We start from the raw sequence: 6,924 nt of genomic DNA, 5'->3' as shown, positions 1-6,924 counted from the left end.
CTCTCTCTCTAGCCCTCTCTCTTTCTCTGTCTATACCCCTCTCTATGTATCCCTCTCTTTCTCTCTCTGTACCCCTCTCTCTCTTTCTCTCTCTGTACCCCTCTCTCTTTCTCTCTCTGTACCCCTCTCTCTTTCTCTCTCTGTACCCCTCTCTCTTTCTCTCTCTGTACCCCACTCTCTTTCTCTCTCTGTACCCTTCTCCCCTCTCTCTTTCTCTCTTTGTACACCTCTCTCTTTCTCTCTCGGTACCCTTCTCCCCTCTCTCTTTCTCTCGCTGTACCCTTCTCCCCTCTCTCTCTCTCTCCGTGCCCCCTCTCTTTCTCTCTCTCTCTTTCTCTCTCTGTACCCCTCTCTCTTTTTCTCTCTGTACCCCACTCTCGTTCTCTCTCTGTACCCTTTCCCCTCTCTCTTTCTCTCATTGTACACCTCTCTCTCTCTCTCTCTCTCTCTCTCTCTCTCTCTCTCTTTCTGTACCATTCTCCCCTCTCTCTTTCTCTCTGTATGTATCCCTCTCTCTTTCTCTCTCTATTATATCGATTTAATAATAAATTAAAAAATAATCCTAAATATAAACAAACATGAATGATTTTTGTTTCTGTCATTGTCTTCCTTTGATCTCTGGTTAATTGAGTGACTGTCTGGTATATGCAGCGGGGACATTATATGCAAGGTCTTCTTCCCATTTCTTATGTGAGATCTACTGATAGAATGTTATGATATTAATCTATGCTAGGATAATTCCTCTTCATTTAAATGCATAATTTTCGCAAAATAATATTCTTCGGAGATATTGCGCATGCGCGAGCACCGTTACATGCGTGTGGTACGGACTTAAGAAAACTGCATAATATAGCTTGCTGAAGGAGAGAGGGATGGTAGGCTGAGGAAAGGCGGCTGGGAAGATAGCCGAGGGGCGGGAAAAGAAAAAAGGAGGCTGGGCGAGGGACAAGGAAGGCACGGCAATGAACGGGAGAGGATGAAGTAGAAGTTTTGCATCCTACAGCCTAGGGTGCTCTCTTATATGTGGAAGGCCTCTGATTGGGTAAAAAGGGCTATAATTTAACCGCGGTTGAATTATTTCTACCGCGGTAAAAATAAGTATTTCTGAGTACGACGGCCAAGGTAAAAAGGGCCATAATTTAACCGCGGTTGAATTATTTCTACCGCGGTAAAAATAAGTATTTCTGAGTACGACGCCCAGTGTAAAACGGGCCATAATTTAACAAGGGTTGAATTATTTCTACTGCGGTGAAAATAAGTATTTCTGAGTACGACGCCCAGTGTAAAACGGGCCATAATTTCACCGCGGTTGAATTATTTCTCTCGCGAGAAGGAGAGAGAGGGGGAGAGGGTTAGTAGCTTGTCCTGCAGAGGGGGAGAGAGGTGAAGAGGGTTAGTAGCTTGTCCTGCAGAGGGAGACAGAGGGGAGAGGGTTAGTAGCTTGTCCTGCAGAGGGGGAGAGGGTTAGTAGCTTGTCCTGCAGAGGGAGAGAGAGGGGGAGAGGGTTAGTAGCTTATCCTGCAGAGGGAGAGAGAGGGGAGAGGGTTAGTAGCTTGTCCTGCAGAGGGAGAGAGAGGGGGAGAGGGTTAGTAGCTTGTCCTGCAGAGGGGGAGAGAGGGGAGAGAGTTAGTAGCTTGTCCTGCAGAGGGAGAGAGAGGGGAGAGGGTTAGTAGCTTGTCCCGGAGAGGGAGAGAGAGGGTGAGAGGGTTAGTAGCTTGTCCTGCAGAAGGAGAGAGAGGGGGAGAGGGTTAGTAGCTTGTCCTGCAGAGGGAGAGAGAGGGGAGAGGGTTAGTAGCTTGTCCTGCAGAGGGAGAGAGAGGGGGAGAGGGTTAGTAGATTGTCCTGCCGAGGGAGAGAGAGGGGGAGAGGGTTAGTAGCTTGTCCTGCAGAGGGAGAGAGAGGGGGAGAGGGTTAGTAGCTTGTCCTGCAGAGGGAGAGAGAGAGGAGAGCAGGGTTAGTAGACTTGTCCTGCAGGAGGGAGAGAGAGGGGGAGAAGGTTAGTACGCTTGTCCTGCGAGGGAGGAAAAGGGGGAGGGGTAGTAGCTGTTGCAGAGAGGAGAGAGAGGGGGAGGGGGGTTAATTTGGGGGCGGGTAGGGGCGGTGACGCCGGTCGCCACGTACGCACCCCCTCCTGCTAGCTATGCCAGCGCAGAGAGAGAGAGAGTTAGTACTGGGGCGAAGGAGGAATTAAGTGGTATTAATATGTGGGAGCAGGAGTGGTGCTTTCTGTGGACGTAACCAGGTTAGGAGCGATGCAGAATGGTTCCGCCAGCGTACAGCCACACACTACTCCTGCTTTGTTCTGCGGAAGAAGAGAGAGAGAGTTAACGTACAGGGGCGGAAGGAGCGAATACAGGGTTCAGTAGGAGGGCGGTGTCGCCACGTACAGCGACACCACTCCTGCGTTGTTCTGCGGGAAGGGGAAGAAGGATATTATTATACCAAGGGGCAGAGCGAGAGAGAGGGAGGGGTTAGTATTGGGAGTGGCGCCTCATACTAGAGAGAAAGGGAGAAATCCTCACCTCGCGGGAAGTGCGGACAGTGCCGCTGTGTGAGCATCGCGACTTTGTCATCGAACGTCTCCTTGCGCCTCTTCAGCGTTTGAAGCATGTCCCAGTCGTCGTCCTCAGCCTCCCCCTCGCTGCCGTCCTTGTCGCTGGATGGTCTCCTGGAAACGCGAGAGGATGTTCGGTTACCGTGGTTGCGACCGAGGGCATGTTCAGAATTTACCGTAATTCATAATTCGGGTTATGAATCGGCAATGCGCTTAAACCGAGGCTCGCATGGAATTAATTTCGATACGGAATCGACGGCGTCCGATGTGGAAATCGCGGAAAAAACTGGTTAGCGTCACTTGGTTAGAAACGGCATTCGGCATTCCGCCGCCGCACTGCCGCCTGCCTTGAGGAAAGGAAGGTCGTCGCGGAAAGTGAGGAAGATCTTCTTTGTTCTGCCTCTCTCTCTCTCTCTCTCTCTCTCTCGTATTAACATTGGCAGCATCTTCCTGGTACGCACTCGCTCACCTCCTCCTCTGACATCTCTTCCACTCATCACTATATAGTGTGCCATGCTTTCCTCCTTCTACGTCTCCCTACTCTTCAACCTCGTTTTACTTCCCCGTCCTTAAAAAGCTACTTCTTCTCATTCGTCTCCACACCTCCACTCTTCACATCCTCTTTCTCCTCAATCACAACCTCCACCTCCATTCCTAGCTCACCTTCTCCTCCTAGCTAACCGACCATCTCCTGTATCACTCTCCTTTACCTCTCTCTTCTATATTTCCATTCCTCCATATTCTCCTCTTCCTCCTCCCCTCTCCTCCTTTCTTCTCCACATCGTTTATTTCTTCCTCCTCCTTCCTCTCCTCCAACCTCCACCTCTCCTCCGTCTCCTACCTTTTACATCATCTATGTGCTGCGCGTCGGGTTCTTTCTTCGAACAGCTCCTGCTAGCGTGGCGCCGGCGTAGCGTCACCTCCATTGTGACGATCGCACCGGCTGTGATAGTCGCGAGTCCTCGCCATGCCAGAACTGATAAGCACGCTAACCATATTATGATCAGGCCAGATCGAATTGATTGATTTTTCGTTTCATGAATTTAGATCACTTGGTTTCTCAGACGCTTGCTCCAATCATTTATTAAATTTTCTTATATTTATTTGAGTGTTTAGTTTTAATAAATTTAACATTTAAAAAAATTCTAAATAACACTCTGAGCGAGTGTTTATTATAAATGACTATATACTATATTATTATATTTTATAATTAATAAAAATTAGCTTATAGGGTCCCTCTCCCCTCCCCTTCTTCCCTTCGCTCCTACTTTCGTACGATAGCCTCACATTGATGGCCTTTAAATTTAATTATTTTGGCCTATCTGTTTACTATATATATATTTTTTTTCTATATAATGTTTATTTACTATCAAATTCTCTTTCTCTTCTCTCTCTCCTCCCCTCCATCTCTCTATCTCGTCCTCTCTTTCTCTCTCTCTCCACCCCTCTTCTTCATCTCTCTGTCTCCCTCCTCTTAATTCCTCTTTCTGTCCCTCTTCTTTTTGTCTCTGCCCCTTCTCTTCTCTCTCTCCGCCCCTCTCTCTCTCTCTGATTCTGCCCCCTCTTCTCTTCTCCTCTCTTGCGCTCCTTCCTCTGTCTGCCCTATATCAATTTATGAATGAATTTAAAAAAATAATATATAATAAACATGAGGATTTTTATGCTACTGCCATTCCATATCAGAATTAGTCTTCTTCTGTCCTGATTACTTAATTATCTGTCAGGGCTACTTACTAACTTTTCTACTGCAATCCGCTGTGTTGATCTATAGACATTTTGACTAATTTTGAATCTCTCTGTTGTTGAATCGATCTTAGTAGTAGCATATTTTGCGACTTCGTGAAAGTTATTCGCTGTATCACGTTGCGAGACGTACACGCTGTATGCTATGATGTAGCGGTTTGACTGATATATGGTAGTTTTTTTTAGGAATCTGATATGATTTGTTCTATTATGTCTGTACTATTACATATTAGATAATGTTTATGGTTTTATAGTATATATTATATATTTATATTATGGGTATATAATATGGACGTCGCGCATAAAGCACCGATCCGATTGTTTTATTAAGTGCCTCGTATTTAGATGGTCGCGCGCACGACAATGCAAATGGCGCTTCACTCTCTTTTTGTGATGTAGTTTCATGAACTGAGAACTCCTCGTACCTCGTAAGTAATGTCTTCAAACTCCAAGGGACCTATATATCGAAGACGGAAAGACTCGTATAAGGAACTGTGCGGATAGAAGAAGAAGTCAAGAATTAATCCAGTTAAACTTAAGCCTAAAGTAAAGGGCATAATAACTTATAGTTATAGCTCTGGTAGTGTACTTATACGAGGGGGTCTGGTAGGTGTCTACTGCGCAACTACGAGTCGAGCCATTCTACTGGACTCACCTACAGCTTCGACCAGACATCCACGGCAAGGCCAGGCAAGGCCACGGCTGCCACCATATATAAGGACCCGCGCCTGGGAGCCAACATGAGTGATGCTTCAATTCTACCAGACGACCAGGACACGACACGACGTAAGGATCAACCTCTTACATCTGGCGCAGTCGACAGGATATGTGGATAGTGTTGTAAACTGGTTTCGTCGTGTACGTAGCAGTGGAGGCCCTGGACAACAGCTGTACATTCAAGCTAAGTACCTTTTCCAGTATGAAATATTCGTATCGTGATTCGTTCGGATAGCTAGGATAAACGTATTGTAATGGCGCACTAGCGCTATAATAGTAGACTGCCATAGTTCTTTCGGGGCTCTGCATCATCGCGCATGGTCGTTAGGCGAGACTGCTGTTGGAACGCTTACAGTAGCGTCTGTCAGCGAGTGTCAAGCCGCGTGTTTGTCGCTCAGACTCGAGTATCCCTTTATCAACACCCTCCTCGTGTTTGAGCGTTGTTGTTTTTGCGTCAGTCGCATGGGGTGGCGCATTTAGCTTTCAACGGCTACTAACGGCTACATAGAGCGATAGGTACAATAGTTGTTCAGTAGTGCGCAGTGAGGCAGGCTTACCAAGTCGGTATTATGAGTCAGTGTATTCGTTGATTTTGCGCGTATGTTTGCAGCATGTTATTTTTCGCGTATGCCGGTAAGTGTGACGGAATTGCATTCAGGGTATGATGGCTTGCATCGCGTTGCGCATTTTGGGGGCGGTCTCTGCCCGCTAAAATTTTGTGAATATATAACAGAAGTGGCTTACATTTTTTTCGTTTTTTTTGTATGTTATTGGAACGAGATAACAGTACTTTAACCATACGGTTGACAATCGCGTAAGCAACTTTTGGTTTGTGACGTGATTTTGCGCGAGAGCCAAGTCGGGTTGCCATCAGCGTTTATGTAAGTAACTGAGTTCATACGAGCTTATAATTCGCCTCCTAAAGAGTGCGGCGTGAAATAGAAATCGGGGAGGATGATGGAGCAGGCTGGGGGCAGCTGCTCTTTCACCAGAGATGCAGGCCATAGTGGGGCTTCATGCAGCAACAGGCCATTACAACACAACAACAACATCAACTTCTGACAGAGTTACTTTGGCCAGATCGAGGTGCGGTAGCGCGCGCTAGTCTTCAGCAGATCAGGTTCGTCCGGTGTATAAGGTTAGTGGGCTATGCAAAACTGACACAGGAGATGGCATTGACTGCTTACTTGCAGGACATTTGAAAGATATGTATTGCGCAGAGCAAACTGAGAGATTCGGGTGGACGGCTATTCTAGAGCCTTACATTAATCGGGCGCGCAGCTCAGAAATAGTCTATTTCGTTTAACAGATGACGTCAGACCAGAACTGTTGGGCTAGTCAACAGCGGCTAACTCGCAGCGTACAATCTGACTACAGAACATATAGAGTCAATTTTAAAACGGCCCAAAAAAAATTTCCAGACCGAGACTTCTTCAGGACGTTTGCAGGACGTCTGCAAACCTATTTTCATAGGTGGCTCAAACCATCCGCAAACTTGTTGCAACATGTACAGTTTACGCGCGTTTTGCGAGCATAGTACTGATTGATCAATTTATTCTTACCGTACCGGAACGACGATCTCGGACACTTGTTAACGACAGACGGGAAGTGAGTTCATGTGGCCATGCTGGAGGAAATTGCAGATAATTTTGAATGACTATTTAGACGCGAGGATCGCAGATATCATTAATGATAATCTCACATTACAGGTCCAGGGTGGCCTTAGTTTAGTGGAGGTAGGGAGTCCCGTCCCTCTGCAGTCCCGACCCAACGCGTTCGAGACAGACTGCCGGTTAGCGGGCTATGGCCGAGTCCTTAGGCAAGGTAATAACTCATAATGTTACGGTTGTAAATGCCGGCGCTCACTTACAGAAAGATTGCCCGTCATTAGAAAGTGCTTAGGTATCTCT

This window comes from Priapulus caudatus, unplaced genomic scaffold (genome assembly GCF_000485595.1).
Source record: "Priapulus caudatus unplaced genomic scaffold, Priapulus_caudatus-5.0.1 Scaffold2285, whole genome shotgun sequence".
Lineage (NCBI taxonomy): Eukaryota > Metazoa > Priapulida > Priapulimorpha > Priapulimorphida > Priapulidae > Priapulus > Priapulus caudatus.
This window is presented reverse-complemented; position numbering follows the sequence as displayed.